Genomic DNA, 25,674 nt, shown 5'->3' on the forward strand with positions numbered 1-25,674 from the left:
AATCTGTAGGAAGCATGGAGAAGCCCAGAGAAGAGTTATATAAAAAGTGAATGCCACAGGTTGGCGTGGCACCTCTGTGGCTGGGTGTGTGGGCATGGCAGCAGGCAAGCATCCGTGTCCACTGGTATCAGGTGCCCGACCAGGACCCCGGGCCTTGCTCACGGATGTGGTCCTGGAGCAGGTAAGTGGCTTGCTCCAGCAATGGGGGCAGCAGCTCCTGCTCTGTGGAGGAGAAACATCTCAGCACCTGCACTTTTACTGCATCAGGGTGCAAAGGGTGTCCTGTGCCCACCTGCACGTGCAGCATTACATTGCAGTGAGGCAGGTAATGCAGGAATGGACTCCACTGTGGCTCCTAGCGCGTCCCCACAGCTTCAGAGCCAGTTTCCCCAGGGCCTCGTACAGCCTGTCATGCACCAGGTAGACCTTCTCAGCAGTCAGCCGGAACAGCTCCACTGGCCTGGCCACACTGTGCCCATTGGCATTCATGAGCTGCCTCAGCCAGAGCAGGACCAGCTGGGCACACCCAGGTGAGGCCAGGGCGAGGGCGGCGGTGCAGCTAAGGTGGTGCACCAGTTGCCCCAGCACCACCACGCCCACGCTAGACTGTGTGCTGGGCAGTCCAGGGTTCTCTAAGCCCGTCACCAGCCACCACTTCCTGGAGGGCTGGGGTCCCAAACCACTTGGGGTCCCTGGCTCTTGGGGTGACTCAACCACAGTCCAGCACGCAAGAGGTTTTCATCTTTGTTTCTGAGTCATAATTTTAGCGGGTTGACACTTTGAAGTTATTGCTGGTTGATACCTCTTAAAATAACTTTGAAGTTAGTTTACTGTTTCTAGCTTCCATTGTTGCTATTGTTTGTCATTCCTTTATAGAGAATTTGTCTTCTTTTGCGGGGAGGGACTGTTTTTTTTTTTAAGATCTTTTCATTTTTGATTTTCTGAAATTTTACTATAAGCAGTGTATCTAGATATGGATTTCTTTTAATGTATCCTTTTTGGGATTTGTTCTTTCTGAGTCTGAGTATTCACATCTTTCATCATTCTAGAAAACATCTTGGCCATTATCCCTTCATGTATTCGGTCTCTCTTATTCTATTTTTGCTTTCTGGAATGCCAATTAGAAATATAATAGACCTGTTCACTCCATGTCAGTTATACTCTTTATTTTATTTTCTACTTTTTTTTGGTCTCCCTTTTATTGATGGACATTTGAGTTATTTATATTGTTTTGCTCTCACAAAAAATTTGCAATTGAATAATCTTGTACATAACTCATTTGCTGGATCAGAATCTTATGCATATTCAATTTTGTTATAATTTACATATATATACATATATATGTGTAATGTACGAGGTCTGACAATTAAGTTTGCGAAATTATTGTAGCAATGTTGCTAAACTTTTTTGATATCAGCGGGATTATTCATTATGAATTTGTACCAACAGAACAGTTAACCAAGTTTACTATTTAGATGTGCTGAAAATGCTGCGTGAAAAATTTAGATGACCTGAACTTTTCGCCAACAATTCATGGCTCTTGCATCACGACAATGCCCCAGCTCACATGGCACTGTCTATGAGGGAGTTTTTAGCCAGTAAACAAGTAACTGTATTGGAACACCCTTCCTACTCACCTGATCTGGCCCCCAATGACTTCTTTCTTTACATGAAGATAAAGGAAATATTGAAAGGAAGACATTTGATGACATTCAGGACATCTAGTGTAATACGATGACAGCTCTGATGGCCATTCCAGAAAAGGAGTTCCAAACTTGCTTAGAAGGATGGACTAGGTGCTGGCATCAGTGCATAGCTTCCCAAGGGGAGTACTTGGAAGGTGACCATAGTGATATTCAGCAATGAGGGATGTAGCACTTTTTCTAGGATGAGTTTGCGAACTTAATTGTCTGACCTTGTATGTATATATACATACGTGTTTGTGTGCGTGTGCGTCTGTGTGTGTATGTGTGTGTGTGCCATCCATAGGGTTGGCATCAGTTTTCACTCTCACCAGAAATGAATGAGTGGGCCTATTTCCCTCAGTCACCTACAGAGTGAGTGGTCTTCAGATTTTTGCTCATTGAATTTTTACTTTTAATGATTTATATTTTTATTTATATACTCTTTGTTTCATTCTGTTTCATATTTCATGATTATGTTTTCTATTTCTTTAAACTTAAAAAGAAAACATTCAAACATACTCATTTAAAATCTTACATCTTGTGGTGCCAATATCTGAGGCATTTGGCACATCTAATTTTTTATCTTGTTATACCAGCTGAATTGCCTCTCTTGGTGATTTGTATCCTTGAGGGTTTTGCTTGTAAGTTTAGATTGTGAGCTCATGCTTGGCTGCTCTTATCTGTGGGAATCCAACAAAGCCTTGGTTGAGAATATTCCTCCGAAACAGGTTTGCATTTGCTTTGGTGACGCACCTCCCAGTTTTACCCACCCATCTATTTATGTTTATTTTTTGGCTTGGCGTATTCTGACCCATACAAGTAGTGTAAATTTGAACCTCAAATATAAGGAAGGTAGGTCTGTGGTTATGAGGTTTTAGGAGACACTCTGTCTTTCCATTCAGATTTGAGACTGAGACAAACAAGTGTCTTTCCTGACTCCCTTTCCCAGTAAATAGGTCCTTTTTCTAGTCTACCCTTTCGTTGACATTATTAGCCCTTTGAGAATTTATTTAGGTTTTATGTGGGATGATCTCAGTTTCAATTCGCCTACTCCCACCCCCCTGATATCATTGCCTTTGACTCCAGTGATCATTATAACTTGGGTTCTGGTTTTCCTGAGGCAAAAGCCCTCAGGGCATCCATGGCTAGTCAGTCTGTTTTGCTCTCTAGTTCTTACTTCTTTGGTTTTTGGCTCCTTGGTATTTCTCTTACTTATTTTCAGTTTCATCTATGCTTCCTGATACGTGTTATTATATTTAATCCAAGCTTTCTAGGTGTTTTGCAGCAGGAGAGATTTTAAGGATAATTCATCTGTAATAAGTGAACTCCCAAATATCATTCTTTCAATAAATACTCATTCAATAAATATGGAATGAAATAAATATTTATTGATTGCCTGCCATGAGCCAGACTAGTTCACTTTATTCCTTCTGTTTTATTCCAAAAGATTCAAAGACTCTGATAAGTATAGCAACCACCAGTTAATTCACACAGTATTAGATGAAGGGGATTTTTTTTCCAGTTTTAACAAAGAGATCTAAGCCCCTGGTGGGTGATGGCTGTGAACAGGTTTATTGTGGTTACAAATCCACACTGATAACATTTTTATGAGATCGACCCAACATAAGTAGCACTGAGAGGGCATTTGTAATACCCTTGATTTGAGGCTCACCACCCGCCCCCCACACTTTAATCTCGACTGATTAATAAAACAGGAATCTAGATTTCTAATGTGCATATCATGAAAAGGAGCAGTAGCAGTAGAATCTCTTGCTTTTTTTTTAATCGTTTTCAATAACGAGAGTTGCTATAAGGATACTTACTGCAGGAATCTCCCAGAATGCTTGTGCTTACAGAAACTAGAGAGACATCAGGGTCCTCACTCTCTCTTGTCCCTCTGTATTTTGCTTTCAGACATCATAGTCTTTCATCTCCTCTTCTTTCTCTGCTCCGTTCTTCACTTTCACTGGGCCACCTTCATGGCTCACTCATCTGCTTCAATGGTCCCATCATGGCTATTGAACGATGGCAGCCCACACTTCCTGACTGGCTCCCAGGGCTCACTCTTCTGATTTTGCAGAGCAAGACTTTAAAGACTTTAAAGTTTACAAAGACCTCCACCCACATTATTTCATTAATGTCTAAAAATGTTATGACATAAGCAGAATGTTGTTATCCCTAATTATATTTTTAATGAAAAAACTGAGATCCAGCAAGAAGTATGTGCCCAACATAATACAGCCAACCAGTGGCAGAGCAGGGACCAAACCCAACGCCAGGTTTTGGCTCGAGACCAGCGCTTTCTCAGGAGGTCAGCTCACATACAACTGCCTGCTGGAGTCACATCCAGGTGGAATTCCAATGTCTGGAAAGATTCTACGGCTCCTGCTCATTTTCATGATATGCACATTAGAAATCTAGATTCCTGTTTTATTAATCAGTTGAGACTAATGTGTGGGGGGCGGGGGGTGAGCCTCAAATACAGATGCCCTCTCAGTGCTACTTATGTTGGGTCGATCTCACAAAAATGTTGTCAGTGTGGATTTGTAACCACAATAAACCTGTTCACAGCCATCATCCACCAGGGGCTGAGATCTCTTTGTTAAAACTGGAAAAAAAAAAATCCCAGACATGACCAAGCATGGCCTTCGGGACATTCACAAAACCAACACCAATTTTTTTTTTAACTCTATAATCTGAGCCAACACTCTCACAGAGAAATCCCAGACCTACATTATTAGAAACATCAGTGAGCTCCCATTTTCTTTCAAAAACCCTCAGCCCCATGCATTTGACCAGCACAATGCACTGTGCACATTCATCCATTTTGTAACTCATTGATGAAATCTTTTATGAACACTTACCATGTGCCAGGTGCTGGTAGGTGCTGGTGATTGTCAGAGAGTTACAAAAGTACACAAGACAGTATTCTATCCTTAAAAGGGCTACAATGTAGAGAAGAAAAGACTACAATGTTGAGAAGTTTTAGTACCATGGCTGATCTTATAGTCTTGGGAGCTAAACTGCCTGGTTAAAATCCTAGCTGTATCACAACTGACAATCAACCTTGGGTAAGTGTCTCATCTCTTTAAGCCTCAGTGTTCTTTATTAAAAATATAGCTAACATATAATATTATGTTAGTTCCAGGCCTACACCATGGTTATTCAATGTTTATATCGCTAAAGAAGTGATCACCATGATCAGTCCAGCAACCACCTGACACCGTACCGTGCTATCACAGTATTATTGACTATATTCCCTATGCTGTACATTATATCTCCATGACTTATTTGTTTTATACCTGGAAATTTGGACCTCTTATTCCCCTCCCCCCCTTTTAAATTTATCAATTACAGTTGACATTCAATATTATTTTATATTAATTTCAGTTTAGATTAGTGGTTAGACTTTTATATAATTTAAGAAGTGATCCCCCTGACTAGTCTAGTACCCACCTGGCACTATACATAGTTATTACCATATTATTGACTATATTCCCTCCGCTTTACTTTACATCCCCATGACTATTTTGTGACTACCAGTTCGTATGTCTTAATCCCTTTACGTTTTTCACCATCCCCAACCCCGCTCCCATCTATCACCCCAACAAATGTAGTACCGATCTGATGCCATACAGTATTACAATATTATTGACTAGATCCCTTAGGCTATACCCTACCTCCCCGTAACCACTTTGTAACAACCAATTTGTGCTTCTTTTTTTTTTTTTTTTAAAGATTTTATTGGGGAAGGGGAACAGGACTTTATTGGGGAACAGTGTGTACTTCCAGGCCTCTTTTTCCAAGTCAAGTTATTGTCCTTTCAATCTTAGTTGTGGAGGGTGTCGTTCAGCTTCAAGTTGTTGTCCTTTCAGTCTTGGTTGTGGAGGGCATAGCTCAGCTCCAGGTCCAGTTGCCGTTGCTAGTTGCAGGGGGCGCAGCCCACCATCCTTTGCAGGTGTCAAACCGGCAACCTTGTGGTTGAGAGGATGCACTCCAACCAACTGAGCCATCCGGGAGCTCAGCGGCAGCTCAGCCGTGTTTAATCTTAGTTGCAGGGGGCGAAGCCCACCATCCCTTGCGGGACTCAAGGAATCGAACTGGCAACCTTGTGGTTGAGAGCCCACTGGCCCACGTGGGATTCGAACCGGCAGCCCTCGGGGTTAGGAGCATGGAGCTCTAACCGCCTGAGCCACCGGGCCAGCCCAATTTGTGCTTCTTAATCCCTTCCTCTTCTTTCACCCACACCCCCAAGTCCCCTCCTATCTGCCAACCATCACAATGTTCTCTGTATCTATGAGTTTATTTCTGTTTTATTTGTTAGTTTTGTTCTTAGATTCCACATATAAGTGAAATCTCATTGCATCTGTCTTTCTCTGTCTGACACACTCCACTCAGCACAGCACCCTCCAGGTCCATCCATGCCGCCACAGATGGCAGGAACCAATTCTCTTCCATGGCCGAGAAATACTCCATTGTATATATGTACCACCTCCTCTTTATCCATTGTTCCATCAACAGACACCCAGGCTGTCTCCACATCTTGACCATTATTAACAACGCTGCAGTGAACATATGGATGCACATGTCCCCTCCAAGTAGCGTTTTGGGTTTCTTCGGATAAATACTCTGAAGTGGGATTACTGGGTCCTTCATTGTCTCCTCTTATAGTCTTTGTTTTAAAGTCTATTTGGTCGGGATGGGACTCCTATCCCAGCTTTTTTGTTTTTTCATTTCCATTTTTATGAAATATCTTTTTCCATCCCTTTACTTTCTGTCTCTGTGTGTCTTTCAATCTAAAGTGAGTCTCTTGTAGGCAGCATATGTAAGGGTTTTGTTTTCTTATCAATTCAGCCACCCTATGTCTTTTGGTTGGAGTATTTAATCCATTTACATTGACAGTAATTGTTGATAGATATGTAGCTATTGCCATTTTATTATTCATAATTTTTTGTTTTGTTCTGTTTTAAAGAAGTCCCTGTAACATTCCTTGTAATACTGGTTTGGGGGTGATGAATTCCTTTAGCTTTTTCTTGTCTGGGAAGCTCTTTAGCTGTACTTCAATTTTAAATGATTTTCTTGCTGGGTAGAGTAGTCTTAGTTGTAGATCCTTACTTTTCATCACTTTGAATATTTCATGCCAATCCCTTCTGACCTGCAATGTTTCTGTTGAGAAATCAGCTGACCGTCTTATGGGAGCTCCCTTATAAGTTACTAGTTGCCTTTCTCTTACTGCTTTTAGGATTCTCTCTTTGTTTTTAACCTTTGCCATTTTAATTATAATGTGTCTAGGTGTGGGCCTGTGTGGGTTCATCCTGTTTGGGACTCTCTCTGCTTCCTGGACTTGTATGTCTATTTCCTTCACCAGGTTAGGAAAGTTTTCACTCATTTCTTCAAATAGGGTCTTAATCTCTAGTTTTCTCTTTTCGGTTCTGGCACGCCTATGATGCAAATGTTGTTATGCGTGATGTAGTCCCAGAGGTCTCTTAAACTATCCTCATTTTTTTGGATTATTTTTTCTTTTTGCTGTTCCAATTGGGTATTTTCTGCTACCTTGTCTTCCAAATCGCAGATTCGATCCTCTGCTTTATCTAGTCTGCTGGTGATTCCTTCTAGTGCATTCTTCATTTCAGTTATTGCATTCTTCACTTCTGACTGGTTCTTTTTCATGATTTCTATGTCCTTTTTAATGCTTGCTATCTCTTTGTTGAAGTTCTCACTGAGTTCCTTAGTGAGCATCCTTAGAACCACTGTTTTGAACTCTGTATCTCATAGGTTGCTTGCCTCCATTTCATTTAGTTCTTTTTCTGGATTTTTCTCCTGTTCTTTCACTTGGGACATATTTCTTTGTTTCATCATTTGGCTGCCTCTCTATGTTTGTTTCTATGTATTAGGCAGATCTGCTGTATCTTTCAGTCTTAGCCAGGTAGCTTTATGTAGTAGGTGTCCTGTGGGGCCCAGAGGGACAGTCTCCCTGGTCACCTACTCTGGGTACTCCAAGAGTGTCCCTTGTGTGGGTTGCATGTGCCCTCCTGTTATAGTTGAGGTTTGATTGCTGTTGGCATATCAGTGGGTGGGATTGACCCTCAGGTTTACTGGCTGTGGGGTTTGGCCACGTCCACAACTTATTGGCTGCTGTGCAGGAGGCTTACCCCAATGAGTGGGATTCGCTCCAGTGGGCTCTGGTGCCTGTTGAGACCACCCTTTGTGTGTGCCACTTGTGGGGCTGAGGGGGTGGTGCTCAGCTGTGGTCTGAAGCCACCTCCAAGTATAGTGGTTCTGGGGCCTCTTGTGAGGGGCTCCGGTGCAGGCCCAGGTCAACCACTGCCTGTGACTGGCTGGTGGCTACCTGGCAGGAGCTACAAAGTGATCCATGGTTGTTTTGCTGCCTGTGCTAAACCCGGAGGCACGTGAGAGAGCCCATGCTGCAAACGGAGGACAGCTCCATCAGTACCAGGCCTGGGGTAACTCTGCAAAAAGCCAGGACACCCGGGAGACTGCCACCACCTGCCGGCCCCTTAAGGTTCAGCCACTGATAAAGCCTTGTGTGGTATGAGAGTTGGGTGAGGCAGGGCCTCAGGAAGTCACTAGAGTAGGAAGAGTTGTGGTCACTAAAGGTTCTTGTTTGGTGCCAGTGCTGAGTCTGTAGCAATCCAGCAAAAGTCTCAGAGTACACCCAGGCCAGTTGCTGCCCACCTGGGGCCCATGGACTCCAATTGTTTTCCAAGAAAGAGTGCAGTTCAGGTTGTGCTGACTGCTCACAGAGAAAGTGTCTTCAGGTGTGAGAGTTGGGTGGGGCAGGGTCCCAGCTGAGTCAGCAGGGTGGAGCATCAGAGCTCACCAGGACAATCAGATTCAGATTTGGCCTGGGGGAGGGGTCGGTGCTCAACATAGAAAAAATGGCTCCTGCTTGCTGGCTGTATGGGAGGAGGACTCCTCTCCGGGAAAATGCTGACTGTTCTCCAGTCCTCCTCCTGAAGCCACACACCTCAGTCTGCCCCCTGTATATCTCCAAAGCCCCCCAAGTCACTGTGCTTCTGCTGGAGCCCAAGGTGAGTGCCTGCGAGTGAGTGAGTCTGTGCGTGGGCCGTTTTAAGAGGACAGCTGGGTTTCCCACACCCTTCCGTCCCACTCAGATGGTCAGAATCACCACTGTTTTTCACAGCCAGATGTTGTGGGGGCACCATTCCTGGCACAGTATTCCGGGCTGGGTAGCCTGGTGTGGGAGGCTGGGATCCCTTGCTCCTCTGGGGGGAATTTCCGTGGCCGAGGTATCCCTCCTGATTCTCAACCGCCACAGGAAGTTTTGGGGCCCGTTCTGCGTCTCTGCCCCTCCTACTAGTCTTGTCGTGACTTCTTTATATTTTCAGTTATATGACTTCTGTTTGGCTAGACTTCAGATGGTTCTCCAGGTTGATTGTTCTGTGATTTAGTTTTTAATTTTAACACGTTCATGGAAGGAGGCAGGCACAGTGTTTATCTACTCTGCCATCTTGGATCTCTTGAAGAAGCATTTTAGAATGAACCCAATAGAGAGTGGGTGCTTTATTTTTAGTGCAGCCTTTTTTTTTTACATGTCGTCTTTTGCTTGGCTCCCCTTTTCTCCCTCCCCTGTAATCACTATATGCCCTGTTCTCTGCCTTCAAGATGACAGATATAACAGTCTGTATCCTTACGTTGCAGAATCATCCTGAATCATTGCAGAAACATTCTGGAAAGGAAGCATGCTAATCTTTCTTCCAGTTCTCCCTTGAGTCTGAGTTCTTGTGTCCACACGTTTTTCCATGTTATTCCTTGGAAAAATAACCATGGAGTTCCTCCTTTCTGGTTTTCCTTTCTTCTTCTGTCTCTTCATGATGTTCTGGCTTGTTTGCCTGTCTACCTTCCACCAGCTAATCTTAAAGAAGGTTTGGGATGTATGGCTTAGAAATGAGGAGGTACAGGGGTCCAGCATGGTGGTTTCGGGTTTGGTCACCAGAATAAGATGCTCTGGACGGATTGGCAGGTGGCAGAGTTTGTGCAGAGGTTTTCAGGGAGAGGAATAGCAGGAGCAAAGGCATGGAGGCAAGAAAGAGGGACCCACATCAAGGAAATAGCTTGTGTTTATGGGTAGGACTAGTACGTAGGGTACAAATGGGTAGGCATTGATAATTATAATTATTATAAATATCCCATATTTAACGTTCTCTATCTGCCAGGCACGTTGAGAAATTATGATGCAAATTAATCCTCCCAATAGCACGTAAAATCTCACCATGAAATGTTGAAATTCATCAGCCAAATATCCGTTGAGGACAAAGCCCCACACTGAGGAGAAATGACTTGGAGTAGAATCCAAAGGGAACAGAACAGTGAGGAGCCAAGAGAAGATCCAGCTAAATGTTGGGGAGGGTTAACAGAAGAAACATGTCTCAAACTCCTCTGAAGCCACACTTAGAGACGTTTATTAGTACAACAGAAGAGGGAGCCCTGGAGTTATGAATCTTGGCCAAGAAATCCCTGACCAGTCTCCCCACTGAGCAGTACAACCCAAACGTCCATTAACAATAGGATGGGTGAATAAACAGTAGTGTATATTCATGCGATGGAATTCTACACAGCAACAAAAAATGGTGAACAACCGATACAAGAACCATTATGCATGAATCTCACATGTAAAATGTTGAGTGAAGGAAACCATCCATGGTTCCATGTGTATGAAGTTCCAAATAGGCAACACTAATCAATGGTGACAGAGGTCAGAATAGAGGCTATTTTGTGAAGAAGCATTAGGGATGGGGTAATGCTGGCAGCCAGAACCCTGGGTTAGCCAGTCAATGAGCCCCGGGGCAGGTGCTGGGGGGTGCCCGGCTGCAGGGCATTGTGGCAGAGGGTGCAGGTGCAGAGGCCACAGGAAGCACTGGGTGTCACTGGGAAGGAGCCCAAGTGCAGGAGGCTGGTCACATATATGCCTTTCCCTGCCAGCTACGGGCTGCATACAACCGGCAGACGCACTGGCACTTGAAGCATAGCTGTATGGCTAGGGACCATGGAGGGCAGGGGCAGCAGCAGGAGGAGGATGCCGGGAGGAGCATGTGGTCACCAGGGAGTAGCAGAGAGGGGCACTAGCTCACGTGGAGCTGAGCCTGAGAAGGGAGTGTGAGAGATGGCTCAACAGTATCTCACCTCCTTCCCTCTTCTCGACCCCTCCACTGCAGACTCAGCCACAGGCAGCCCCTTTTCTACCATGTTTCCCTGAAAATAAGACCGGGTCTTATATGAATTTTTGCTCCAAAAGACGCATTAGAGCTTATGTTCGGGGGATGTCATCCTGAAAAATCATGCTAGGGCTTATTTTCCGGTTAGGTTTTATTTTCGGGGAAACACGGTAGTACCTCTACCTCCTGCACAGGGCAGGTGTCCCTGGCAACAGTGGAGCTAGTGTGGAGTACAGAGCAGGAGCTGAGACGGGCTCAACTGAAGGTACTCCGGGCCCTCTGGAAGGAAATAGGCCCCATTCTGAAGCCAGCGGGTGTTGGTCACGGTGCATGAGCAATTATCCCAGTTTGCTCAGGACAGGGAATCGTAATGCTAAAACCAGAAAAGTCCTGGGCAAACCAGGACAAGTTGGTCACCCCAGTCACGCACCCAACCATGGCTTAATCTGATCTGTGAGGAGTAGGACAGAGGTCCTCTAGATGCTGCAGACCCACCTGGCTCTGGCCGTGTGGCCCCTACATGTCTGGGACTTGGGGTGCTCTGCTGAATGAGTTTCAGTTCTGGTTCTGTGACCATGGGCCTGAGCCTCCACTTCCGTTTCCGTTTTCACATCTATAAGCAGGAGAATTAATATCCAGCTGCTCAGCAAATCACACGGGGTCACTGTTAATATAAAAGGACCTAAGACAGGTGGCTGCTGGCATTATGGTCATATTCACTTTATTCTCACTCCAGCCTGTAGTTACCATGTCCTTACTCTGTTCCAGCTCTATTTACGTGCTCTGCTTCCAGGCCATTCTTATAGGAGCGCATTTGTGGCCAGTTAGTCATGGTCAGCATTACCTCGCTCACCTGAATAGCTTTGTACAATTTACAAAGGGCTCTCACAGTGACCCATGATCTTATTTGGTTACTTCACAATTTCTCATTTACAGAGCACAGAATCTACCAAACCCCCCAGACCTGGATATCTGAGTATCTTGTAATCTTCACTTAGAGCAATAATACTACATGTAATCACAATAACAGCTGGCATTTGCTGCGTCCTTACAATGTGCCAGGCACTCTGCTAAGTACCTTGTATGCAGTAACCCTCGCCACAGTCCGATAAACCAGCTCTGTGGCTTTCTTGTTTTACAGATGGGGACGCCATAGCTCAGGGGGGTTAAGAAATGTTGCCTAGGGCCGGCCCGGTGGCTCAGGCGGTTAGAGCTCCATGCTCCTAACTCTGAAGGCTGCCGGTTCGATTCCCACATGGGCCAGTGGGCTCTCAACCACAAGGTTGCCGGTTCAACTCCTTGAGTCCCGCAAGGAATGGTGGGCAGCGCCCCCTGCAACTAAGATTGAACACGGCACCTTGCGCTGAGCTGCCGCTGAGCTCCCGGATGGCTCAGTTGGTTGGAGCGCGTCTTCTCAACCACAAGGTTGCCAGTTCGATTCCCACAAGGGATGGTGGGCTGTGCCCCCTGCAACTAGCAATGGGCAACTGGACCTGGAGCTGAGCTGCGCCCTCCACAACTAAGACTGAAAGGACAACAACTCGAAGCTGAATGGCACCCTCCATCACTAAGATTGAAAGGACAACAACTTGACTTGGAAAAAAGTCCTGGAAGTACACACTGTTCCCCAATAAAGTCCTGTTCCCCTTACCCCCCCTCCAAAAAAAAAAAAATGTTCCCTAAGTCACAGAGCTGCTTCGTGGCGAGCCAGCATTGCTTATTCTCCTTAAGCCCTTCTGGATCCTGCATCTTACAGGGACAAACCAGGGGCAGTGCATGGACTCCTCCTGCCAAGGTATCTAGTGCCCCAATTAGGGACAGGGGGTGTACCAGGCTGCTGAGGTTGTAGAGATGATGGAAAGAAGGAGCTGGAGGTGGTTGATAGCACTCTCCCAGTTGGTGTGTGTACCCTGGACAGGATGTTGTGGAAACTGGGCCGGAATGTCAGAGCTTATGTTGTCCCGCAGTGTGACCTTGGCCAATTCACTAGCATTTTCTCCCTTCAGTTTTCCCACGAGAAAAATTGTTAGGAGACTAGTGGTCCTCATTCGTGGTGCTGCTACTTCGTGTTAGCTTAGCACTTCCCACGGATTCAGGGGCTGTACCCCAGGGGACCCCCTTACCAGTTTGATATGGTTCTGGAAGTGCCCACCCCTTTCCCAGCCTCCTGCCCTCTCCTGGACGCCATGTACCTGGTTCTCCCCACCAGCCCTCACCTAGATTATCCCAGATCCTCATTCCAGATGTTCTATTCCAAGGCAGGGCTCACCAAGGGAAGGAAAGGTGTGGCTCACCACTCGTCCTTGTACTGGTGGCCTCTCGCCATTCATCTCACAGGCTTGCATGGCTCCCACAGTATCTGCTGGGGGATCATTCCTATGGGTCTCTGGATGTCTCCTGGTAGCTTTTGTTCTGGACTATCTTTTTGAGGATTTTTGCAAAGCAAATGGCCGTGGAAGATAAAAATCTTGTCTTTCTCCAGAGCAGAGAGCAGATTTACTTGCTATCCCCCAAGGGAAATGATGGGGCAGGTTTGCTAGCAGCCCCCTTATAAGATTGAAATTTCCTAAACTCCGGGTTCCTCAGCTGTGCCACAAACCCACTGTGGGCAGAGCATCCACCCAGGCCTGTCTCCAACTTGGCCCCATGGGACTTGAGGAGCAAGGAAACATGGAGTTCATGTGCCTGCTATGCCACAAGGAGTTTTGCATCTTCTGCCGGGAAACTGGATTGGCCTGAAAGTAGGTAACATCTCAGACCCTTCGTAGCAATTCACAGTTTTGCGATAAGGATGGGTGCTGATGGAGACATGGCTTTCTGGCAGAGGAAGGGACAAGAGTCAGAGGAGGCCATCCATAGTGGGGATATAAGAAGACCCCATGGATGTGGTAACAAATGCTCCCACCCAAGCGGTGAGAAGTAAGGGACCCTCACTCTCCTTCCTGTTAATGAGGCTGTGGAGCAGGAGGGAGGAGGGAAACAAGCTGCCTGCCTGTCACTTTGGCTGTTGTTCATGAGCTCCCGCAGCCAGGAGTCCCCAAAGCTGATAGACAGCTCTGGGTGGATCCAATCTGAGCCCAGGCTACTAAAGAGCTGCTTGAAACCCAAAGCAGAGGATGGGCCCCAGCTATTGACTGAGAAACTCACATGGGCCTGGACGCTAATCGGTGTTTTGTGTTTGGTCGTCTGGCATTTGCACTTTGACAGTCTTGAATCTTCCAAAGGCCATTCCCCAGGGACTGATGGAGACCCTGCCTCGCTGCTTCCCCCTGGTGTTCACCCCTCAGAAAGGCAGTTAGGTCACTGGGTGTGGCTTGCCTCCAGAGAGGGCTCATCTCCTCTCAGCTGTTCTCAGGACCACAGAGCTGCAGCGGTATGCGGACATAGTTTGAACATTTGGTAAAGGTCAGTCACTTCCGAGAGAAAGGACACTTCCTTGGCCAGCTGGAGTGGACTTCGGGAAGCACGCAGCTCAGGAGCTCTGGTTTTGCAGTTTGCAACATGCAATCTAGAGTCCTTTTTTTAGCTCATTCCGGATTTGGGTCTTCACACTGTACTTTAGTTCTTTGCGCGCTTTGCTCTCTCTGTGACCTTGTCTTCGGCAGCTCTCTGTACCCCTCAGCCCAAGGCTCAGCTCCACTTGCCCTAAGTAGCCATTGGTGACTGAGTCAGGGGCCCTGGGAGGGATTTCTGACCTGGTTCCCATCCCACAGACTTCCCAACTTCCCAGCACTGACTTGGCTAATTGATCTGGAGGCCTTGCCAAAAAGTATGTCTTGGAGGCCTGTGGAGCTTCAATGTGAGGCGGCTCTAGGGCCCAGCGGCCTGGCTGCGTGGAGCTATAAAAAGATCAGTAGAGCCTGTGGTGGATGGGTGAGGACAGTGAGCCCTGGGGCGTCATCACCAGTTGGTGGGTGACATGACCTACATCAAGCCTGATTCAGTTCCCAAGGCCTGAGTGTCTGCAGGCTGGTCTCCTTTGTCACTTTCTAGTTGGGGCTGCAGGGGCCAACTCTGTCAGGAACACAGGACACAGGACACAATCAGCCGCCCACAGTCTACTGACAGGTAGCTGTGGGGTCTGTCCTAGTTCTGGCCATCCTAGGGAGCCATGAGCTATGAGGAACCATTATGAAGCTAATGATTTGGTGAGAAATGACATGCTTGTCGACCCTAGAGGAGCATGGGGAGCATGGATTTTGGGGTCAGAAAAGCTGACTCCAAGTCCCAACTCTGCCACTTACTAGCTGTGTGACTTCGGGCTGGTTACTTAACTTCTCTGGACCTCAGTTGCAGTCTCTTCTGTAAATGGGGACAATACCTAGCCCATAGGGGTTACATGGATAAAGATAGTAAAATCAGTTTTAACCTGACATTGGGTCCTAAGGGAAGGAGGAGCGGTGGGTCACACTCAGAAGGTCCAGACCCCCTGGCTGAAGGCTGAGCTGATCCCACCCAGCTCTTAACAGCAGCCTGCAAGACCCACACTTTGCTCCACAAACATATCATTGTTACTATTATTATGTTGATCGGAGAGGTTCTCTCCTGGGGGACCTTTTGACTTAAGTCTGGGTCCATAAACCATGGTGGTGATGGTCCTTTTGGGCGTGCTATTGGAGCCATCAGGGTTTTCTTAGCAAAACCCTGCAGCTCCCTCACTGGTGCCAGTGTAGATATTTTCCATCCTAACCTCATCCCTAACCCACACCCTTCATGGTGATATGTTGAAAATCTTAGAGGAATCGTTTAGCTCCTCGGAGACAGCTGTTTACCAGTGTGGAGGGCTGCAGGGAGGGGACCTCAATGCTATTTAATACAACACACTTGTTTTGGAGCACCTACCAGGTGCCAAACCTCAGAGAGACAAAGCCTGAGCAAAGAATGGCCCCGCCCTTAAGACATTTATAAGAAATGCTTCAACAAGAAGTATGTGTCTTTCTCCAGACCATAATAGCAATCTCCTAATACTGCATCAGATGTAAGAAAGCACAAACGACTAATTCGTGCCTTCATTCATTGATTCATCAAACATTTATAAAGCATCTACTATGTTCCAGGCTGTATGCTAGACAGTAGTTCAGTTATTAAGCCAATAAATAATTTCAGCACAGGGAATCATGCAGGTTTTCTTCCAAAATACAGATGTGGAGCAGAAGAGGGAAGGATTGAAGGATTTGCTGGTGGGACAGTGGGGGTAGTTCGGCATCTGGGAATGTTTCAAGAAGGCGACCACTGAAAAAGGATTTGAAGGAAGAGTCATAGTTTGCCAGGTGGAGACGTGGGGGAAAGACATCCCAGGCTGAGGACACAGACTGTGCAAAGGCCTGAGGGCTGAGTCATGGACAGTCGGGGCTCAGAGGGACCGCAGAAGTGATCACACCCACCCACTCATGGTGCACAGGGCGGGAGCGACTGGCTACAGCTGCCCAGCCAGTTACCAGCAGAGTTTTGACAGGAGCCCTGGCCTCCTAACTTCCCAGCTGAGACTCTTCTCATGCTGGCAAATGCTCTGCATCATACAAAATATCATCTTCATCACTTGAGTCACAAGCAGGTATACATTCAGGTCATCTGAATTGATTTGGAAGTTAGTTGGTGGAGAGCGGAGCTGGAGGGGCTGAAGCTCACTGGTGTCTGTGCCGTGCTTGCCATAGTGCCAGGTACATAGTTGGTGCTCAATAGATATTTGCAGCCTTCTCCACTGCTGGGTGGTGGGGAAAGGCCTATCCCTCTTTTGGAGGATAGATGGGCGATAATTTCCAATGACTGTTTGAAGCTGGGACTTGTGAACGCTTTGCACAAATGGAAAGCAGTAATTGCACAGGCACAGAAGGGGCACCTGTGTTGCCCACAGTTTGAAAGGGGGCAGGTGATCCTGAAAACGAGTAGACGTAGATTCACTTCTATCCACTCTGCCCTTTGAGTGGGCGCCGAGAGTGAGGCCTTCTCAGTCATTCAGAGCATTCAAGTTCAAGGGGCTAAGAAGGAAGCAGAAATGCCAATAATATGCCTTCTCTGCACCTGGTTCTTAAAGAGCTTCCAGATATATGGCCGATGTTGTGTGTGTCCATTCGTCATGGGAAATAGTGATTTCTATTCTTGTTTTCCAGATTTAGAAAACTGAGGCTCAGAGAGGGCTCGTAGCCCAGGGTAACCTATTGGAGCAAAGTCGGCCTTGGGCGGAGAGGGAAAAGTCACCACCTGTGTAGTGTTTTAGAGACTCAATTCCACCATAACACTGCTGCTCCGTTACATTGAAAATATGCCGTATGCTCTGTCTTTCTGAAATATGTCAAATGTATATATTAAGATATATACCTTTATGTTATAGTTTATGTTGATATATAATTTTTATTTATATATAATTATGCAATATATTATATAGTTATTAAATTATATTTTATATTATATATTAAATATAATAAGTTATTCATTTTACATATCGTAATATATAATATACATTTTATAGTATGCGTTATATAAGTTATATATTTTAATGCAAACTATAACAAAGATATACATTGCTTACCATATACATGTTAGATGTATTTCAAAAAGGCAGAGAATATTATTATCAGCACCCCTCCCACTATATCTTAACGCTCTCACCCCTTTTGGCTCTGCAGACCTCAGTACACAGCCATGGTTGACTCTAATTCTGTGGTGTGAGTGAGAAATTTGAGAGGAGGTTTTATGTCTCACTAGCTTTCTAAATCCTAATGCTGCTCCTGACCCTCACAGAACCTTCCAGTCGCTGCTGGGAGCCCCTAACACAGCCTTCCAGGCCCTACGAGAAGAAGGTGACCTTCGGGGTCAAATCCTTGCTCACCTCTTTCCTCTAGCCCCTGGACACTTCCTCTAGGAAGCATTTCCCGACTGCTCAAACACGGGGTTAGCGTCCCTGCTTTGTGCCCTCACAGCACCTGCGCCTACCCCCACCCCAGCAGGATACCTCCACCCTGGAAGGCTAACCCCTTGTCTGTGGCCCTCACTAGGCTCTGAGCTCAGAATATGCAGGCTGGTCTGCCATGGCCACTGCTGGACGCCTGGTGTCCAGCACAGAGCTGGGAAAGGGGGCATGCCAAGGGTTTGTTGGATATTGACCACGAATTGGAAGATAGAACAGGGAAAATCTGTGTCCTGGGGGTGTGGGGGGCACTTGACTGGTTAAAGCCAGCAGAAGGAGATGTGACAAGCTCCAGAATTTTGCTGGGCTGGCCCATTTTGGAAGGTTGAAATAATCCTTGGTTTCCCACCTAGTCACCATTCCCTCTCCTCCATCCTTTCTGATAGAAACCCGATATGGTTCATCTTTTGAGCAGCCATGTGCTTCCGAGGAGGGCCTCCGCCCTGTCGGAGACTGGCTAAGAAGTGGGCCGAGGGCAATTCTGGACACTGAGGCTTGATGGCAAATTGCTGCCAGAGGGCCTCTGAAAGCCTCCAAAAGGGGCCCAAAAAAATGCAGAATTCTGTAAGACAAATGTCTTGGTTTAACAACCAGAAAAAAAAGGGGGGTGGTGGAAATTGTTTAGGTTGGGGGTTGGCAAACCTTTACTGTAAAGACCAAGTAATAAATATTTTCGTTTTTGTGGGCCATCCTGGCTTTGCAGAAATGACTCCACTCCGCCTGTGTAGCACAAAATGAGCCAAAGAATATGTAAACAAGGGGAGGTGGCTGGGTGTGTGGACAAAAGCAGGCGGTGGGCTGAACTCAGCCCGAGGAGTGGGTTTGCCCACCCATGGCTTAGATGAAAAGAGTCTTCTGAGACACATCAGCTGAGTGCAATGTACGGACTTTGTTTGGACGCTGATTTGAACAAACCATGTCTTCAAAACAAAACTAAACAAAAATGTTTGTTACAGTTGGGGAAATTTGAACAACGATTGGATGTAAAATGACTTTAAGGGTTATGGTTAATTTTGTTAGCTGGGACAAAGATGTGTGGTTTTTGTTGTTGACGTGGTTTTGTTTTTGTGTTAAAGAAGAGTCTTTATTAGCTACTGATACTAAATGGGAAATGATGTCTGACATTTGCTTGAAAATAACCCAGGTTGCGGAAGGGAGGGGATAAAAAGGAAATAAGACTGGTCGTGTGCTGATAACGGGCTGTGGGTAAATGGGGGTCTTCATACTATTCTGGCTTCTTTTGTGTATGTTTATAAATTTGCATTATAAAATTTTCAAAACAAGGGGACCAGAAAGAATTCCTTTTCCATTGCCTCTGGTCACCGTTGCATCTGGTGAACATATGTGGCCTGGCGCGAATGCAGCCATTTTTTGACTAAGAGGGGACAAGCTTAAGGATGAGACTAACCACCAAACATGGCAGAGGGGGACAAGGAAGAAACTGGGTGCTGAATGATTCTGTTGGGCTGCCAAATTAACCAGGCTGGAACAGGCCTGCTTCGGTATTCTGTGTTATGTGGGGTAATAAATTAAGCCATATATATATATATATATATATATATATATATATGTATATCTATATCTATATCTATATCTATTTTTTTTTTTTGGGTTGCATGTAACCCAACTGACAGAATGGAAGCCTGGTCCCTCTTTGCTGCAGGATGCCACCCATGGCATCTAAGAGGACACTAGGATTAGAAGAAAGGCTTGTGAGAAATGGATCCTTCCCAAATCTCTCTGAGTCCTTCTATCACACCCCAGGGGCTTGAGGAAATGGGAGAGGTCTCTGCTTTCTGCCTACTTCTGTTGAACCCCGAAGGGCCAATGTCAGAGGCTCTACTGGACTTTGGTTAGAAAGATGCTGATGTTGCAATCACGGACTTACAGTTTTGGAAGAGGAAATGGCAGAAACAGAGTTCCCGAAGGACAGCTGACCTTTCTGGCATCCCTCCTTATGAGGACAAGGAGACCTCTCCTCCATGAACCCTTCAACATGCCATAACCGCAACCACACAATGTCCACACACAGGGCACAAATAGCATTGTTTCTAACTGATCTCATGGTTCAGCTGGTCTCAGGCCTATCGGCTGTTCTGTAACGCATGACAAATCACTGTGGTTAACTTAACTGGTCCAGGTTGCCTAGATATGGTCATTAGGCACTTGCCAAAAAATGTGCAGAGGGAATGCTGGGGGGTGGAGGTGGGGGACGGTGGGGTGGGAAAGAAGGGTGCTGTGGAGACGGACCACAAAGCATGGGCTCTGGTTCCTCTGCACATTCCTGGAGCTCTGCCTAGACCTAGAGTTCAGATACAGCTCGAGCCCAGGCTGAGGAGACTGGGATAGGAGGTGAGGGTGGCAGCCTTTAATTTGGAACAGGTTGCGGGTCCTCAGTGAGTTTGTTCTCAGTCCTAAGTTGGCCCTGACTTTGAAGGCTTTGTTCAGAACGATGATTCATAAAGATGAGGATGCATCACAACCCCCTGGAGGGTTTAAAACACAGATTGCTGGGCCCCACGCCCTGAGTTTCTGAGTGAGTAGGTGTGGGGCCTGGGAATGGACAAGTTTAACCAGCACCCGAGTAGTGCTGATTCTGTTAACCTGGTGGACGCTGATTTGAGGACTACCAGCCTAGAACTTCTTAGCAGGACTGTGGCTGTCACATATCAGGAGGAAGAGAGGCAAAGCTCTTCTCCTCTTTGGGCTGAGGTGGGAACCAACGATGAATGGCCAAAGGGCCTGTGGTCCTGGGTTGGAGGGACCACCCGGGCCTTGGGGTGTTATCCTGCCCCTGAACAATCTCACTGTGTGGCCTCAAGGGACTCACCCCTGCTCTCTGGGCTTCTGTTTATCCCTTTGTAAAATGGGCCCTTTTCAGTATGTGTTACAGTTTTCACAACCAGAAGGTTTTTTTTAAAATAAAACAGGAAGACAAGATGAACTACGTGCCCTCCAAGGGGGTGAGGGCGGGAGAATCGTGTGCAGGTACCATGATGTCCTCTGAAGCTTGTAGGTTGGAATCCAATGTGGGTGTCAGTAGGATATTAACCAGCTGTGGGTGCTGAGGCGAATGGTCTCACCTCACAGTGCCTGTAAACGGGATAAGGCGACCAACTTGCGAGGTTGTTGGGAGAACTGAGGTAAACATGTAAGGGGCGTGGCCAACAAGTGGTGGTTATGGTGACTGGTTTTACTGTTTTGAATATCTTGTCAAGGCTTGGGGGGCACACATCCTGCCTGACTGTGGAGGCTGCTGACCTTTATGTTGTTGGTAGAATCAAACTTGCAAGTGTGTGTCTCAAGTTTTCCCCTGGAATAATGATTCTGGAAAACGCTTAACTCCCCGCATTTTCCATGAACTCATCCTTCGCCAACGCCCATGCTTTTGATTATTAATGTAATATTGATAGAGGGCCTACTCGGTGCCAAACACAGGACAGGTACTGGGGATATAAGGAGGATAAAAAACAGACAAGCATCCTGCTCCCTGTGGAACTCATGGTCTGGGAGGGGAAGCAGATGTTAATTTGCGAATCGGACAGAATCAGGTGAAACTCAACAGGGAGAAGTACTGTGGAGGAGACGAGATGGTGCAACAAGAGGGGGATTTGACCGACTTGGTGTGGCAGGGCAGGCTTTAGGAAGTGACGACTGGAAGGACATCCAAAAGGTGAGCAGGGATTGACTGGGTAAGGAGAGAGGACAGAGGCTTCAGGGCAGAGGAACAGCCTGTTCAAAGGCCCTGAGGCAAGGTGAATACGGTGCATACAAGCAGCTGGCTGGAGGGCTGTGGAGGCAGGACCACCCTGTGCGCGCCTCGGAGGCTGAGTTCGGGCAACAGAACCTTTATAGGTTTTATGGTGGAAGTGGGTTCATGATCTGAGGTGTGTTTCAGATCTCTCCTACCGCATGTAGTTGGAGAGGAGCTGTCAGGCCGGAAAGGGGGGGGGAGATCTGTTAGGACAAACTGATGGCAGTGTCTAGAGAAGGGATACTGGGGGCCTGGGTGGGGCGGGGAGTGCATTTGAGACGGAAGGAAGTAGCCGTATTTGGGGGACCCTTTGGAGTTGATGCCATAGGGCTTGGAGGTGATTGGCTGGTGAGAGAGGTGACGAGGGTGGCTCTGGCTGTCTGGTTTCCTAACCGTGTGGATGGTGGTGGCTTCTATTTCCTTAGTATGTCGGAACCCAGCTGGTCACTGGTCACACCAGAGGTTATAAGAAAGGGACCCTCTGTGTGTGTTTCAGGGTAATACATAAAGAGCTTAGCACAGCAGCTGGCACTCAACAAATGACAGCCACCTGCTGGGTCCCCTGAGCTATGACAACACTACCTCCTACTGTGTCACCCATGTGCCCCTTGCTGCAGAGACCTGTCTCACGCTGACATTCTTACTTCCTTGGGAGCATCTGCACCTCCCCCTGTGGGGAGATTTTATTGTCTCAACCTCAAACTCCCTCCTCATAGTCTTGGAAGCCACAGGGAGCAAGGGAGAAAAAGAGCTGGTGCTTGGGGAGAGGCCGTGCTTCTGCCAGTGAGAGGGCAGCTGCCTGGGTTTTGAAGCCAAGGGCTCTGGCCCTGCTCTAAACTAGCGGTGCGACCATGGGCAAGTGCCTTTCCCTCTCTAGACCTCAGTTTTACCTAACTTGTAAAATGGGGGTGGGCATCAGATTGGAGACTGTTTCACAGCATCTTTGGTTCCAACTCTGGGGTTTGGCCAGTGCTCAAAGGAGAATGGGCCAGAGGCCAGGACAGCCTTCCTCATCAAGGGGGCCCTCACTCACCGTGGACTTTTCCCACCTCCATACCTATGCTCAAGCCAGTCCCTGCAGCAGAGTACTTCCTCTCTCCACCTCTCCTGTGGAAGGCTCAGCTCAGATTCATGTCTTCTATGGGACTTTCCCCTGCATCCCTCTCCTTCCGAATCCCCATAGCCCTTACTGGTGACTCTGTTCCTTCATGTAGAGCACACTTCTCTCTCCCTGCCTTTCCTGATTTTCAGGCTTTCTCATGCACCTGTCATGTCGTCCAATTGGTTGCTGACTCTCTGAAGTGCAAACTGCATCTCTCCCTCTCCTGCCAGGGCTGTGGACTGAAAGAGTGTTGGATAAGTGTTGGAGAACCGTCAGCAAGAGAAACACCAAACCATTCTCCCCTGTGCAAAATCCCAAGGCGAGACACGGGGACTCAGAACTTGTCTTCCTAGAAGGGTGCTGATGCCCATAGATTTCTTTGCGTTGGCCCTGTTCCTCAGCAGAAATGGGCCGGCCACCCCGCCGTTTCCCCCACCTTCTGGCCCAGACTCTGAACTATGCTCCCATGTCCCCTTCCTAACAAAGCCTTCCTCAGTAGAAAAGAGTATACTTGCCAACATACAATACTTGCCAACAAAAGCAGCCATTGTAGCCCCAGGCAAGGGGGTTGGAGTAGAGAACCAGGGTGAGGTTTTGCTCTTTGCTTGCCAAGACTGGCTCCAGGGAAGGCCCCAGTCTACCGTTCATGAGTCAGGCTGCTGGGGTCCCAGCTGTGATCTGTCCCCCTTGACTTATCAAGTCGAAGGTAGGAAGAATGGGGTGGAGTCTGTGGAGGGGGCTCAGGTCTCTGAGTTTTCTAGGCAAACTTCTCTGAGATAGCCCTGCCGTAGGGAGGAAATTAGCAATCACATACCACGACTTTTCCCTACTGTCCCTATAGGGCCTCCACTCTGCAGCTGGGACAATTGAGACCCTGAGCATAGCGGCCATTTTATCCTGAGCTCATTTAGTGGGTTCCTGGATGGCCAGAATGGTGGTATTTCCAGCCTGGTCATCTCACAGCTTCTCCTCCACGTTCCCACTGACACACACATATCCCTCACATGCTTGCTCCATCAGCCTTCACACACAAAACCACAGTCTGGCTCTTGACTTCACAGATCTTAAAGGGACAGAAAGAGGAAAAGGGGAACTCTATTCTTCCTGAGCTTAATACAGATCGGTTTGGTGGTGCCATTTCCCAATACAGTTGGCTTTTTGTATCTGCAGTTTTCACATTTGAGGATTCAACCAACTGCAGATTGAAAATATTTTGGGGGAAAAAAATCCCAGAAAGTTCCAAAAAGCAAAACCTCAATTTGCCACATACCAAGCACGTTGTTGAATGGCAATGAAGTGATGGGTATATGCAAATAGGTTATATGCAAATACTACACCATTTTATATAAGCGACCTGAGCAACCACGATGTTGGTGTCTGTCGGGGTCCTGGAACCATCCCCTGAGGATACAGAGGGAAGACTGTAACTGGATGCTCTGAGGTTGCTTGGCATAGAATGCAGTCTGCATTTCCACAAGACTCTAGATTTTACATCTGTGATCCTCATGATTTCCCCTCTGACCGATGAGGTACTGCAGCCCAAAGAGGGAAGTGATTTGCCCTCGGTTCACATGGCCTGTACTTGGCAAAGTCCAGCTACAACAGTCACCTGACTCTTGATCTTGTCTCTTTCTCACACTCAGTACTAGACCATGGGCTCTGATCCCAGCTCTGCTATGAATGAGCTGCTTGGTGGGGGCCACCTCACATTAGCTCTCTGACCCTGGTTCATAAGTGCACTGGCCCTCCAAAACCTCGCTGTCATTTCATTCATTCCACAAGCACTGCCTCTCAGGAGGCCTTGAACCAGGTTCTAGGGCCATGAGGCTGAAGGCTCCCGTTCTCTGCCCACAGGCAGGAGCACATTTGGAGCCCGGCAAGGGTATGGACCGGGGCACCTCTCATGGGGAGAAGAGGGCAGGAACCCAAATCTCCTCTCAGGCGACCCAGCGATTCCCAAGAGAAGTCTGATCAGAGAATTTCCATCTACAAGTTGGCCTCTCTTTAAGAAAGCCCTGCAACACGTCTGAACTCAAAAGCAGAAAGATTAGGGCTCTTTATACACTTGACACAAAGATTCTTTATTCCACAGTTCTTAAAAAAAAAAAAAAATCTTTCTCCAATTCCCACCTCTGGATTGCTTGAAATAGAGTTCATTTGCAAATCATTAGGAACATATTTATAGAGTAAAGCAGGAGAGCAGAGCAGGAGTTGGGCTGTTTGCCTGACTACTAGTCTTGGCAACATTGCCAAACCAGCATCCACACTCACCGCTCAGACTCTTGGTTTTTCCCACCTTGAGCTATGTGGCAAGTGCTGTTGGTGCCAGGGGTGGACATAGAGGACAGTTACCATTTACTGAACTCCTACTATGTGCTATAACTAACACCCATTTCACATTTGAGGAAATGAGGCTCAGAGCTAGGGTTTCACTCAGGGCCGTCTGACTGTAAAGCCAGGGTTCTCTGCTCACCTTGCTCAGCCCTGCTCTTGACCGGGACACAGGCCAGTCACTGCACTTGGAGCCCAGGGAGCTGTAGTCTGCAAAATGGGTAGATCCAAGGAGCCCGAACGTTAGTGGGGGCATCACGACTATTAATGAGAGAAAGGAGACATGCTGTGTGTGGAGGGGGGGTAGAGGGGGCGCTCACCGTCTCCCCCCTCAAATGCAGTCGGATATCCCTCTGCCCAGTAGCTGTGGAGAGGCCCCCTGAGGTCAGGCAAGGGGCGTGGAGGAGCCAAGGAAAGCGGCTAAGAGCTATCACTTTCGGGCAGCCCAGGCGACTGGGGGTACCCTGGCCCAGGGCGTTCGGAGCCCCAGCTGTGGCTCTGCGTGGCACTTCCGATCCCGCCCGGCAGCACACAGCAGCACTCCCCAGCCCCGCGCCCCGCCCCCAGCACGCTGCGCCCCCAGCTCCCACCCGTGCCGGGCCCCGCCCCGCCCGTGTGCCCACCCCCGGCCCGTCCCACCGCCCCCTCGCCCGGCTCCCGCGCCTCTCGGAGCGTCACCGCTCAGGAGAACCGATCCG

The 25,674-nt window shown here is 47.5% G+C and overlaps 1 pseudogene; it reads right to left on the bottom strand.

The window, feature by feature from the left end:
• Nucleotides 1-127: 127 nt before the first annotated feature.
• On the bottom strand, nucleotides 128-25,232 carry LOC117035866 (probable peptidyl-tRNA hydrolase; annotated as a pseudogene).
• Nucleotides 25,233-25,674: the final 442 nt, after the last annotated feature.

The sequence above is a fragment of the Rhinolophus ferrumequinum genome, chromosome 16 (genome assembly GCF_004115265.2).
Source record: "Rhinolophus ferrumequinum isolate MPI-CBG mRhiFer1 chromosome 16, mRhiFer1_v1.p, whole genome shotgun sequence".
Classification (NCBI taxonomy): Eukaryota; Metazoa; Chordata; class Mammalia; order Chiroptera; family Rhinolophidae; genus Rhinolophus; species Rhinolophus ferrumequinum.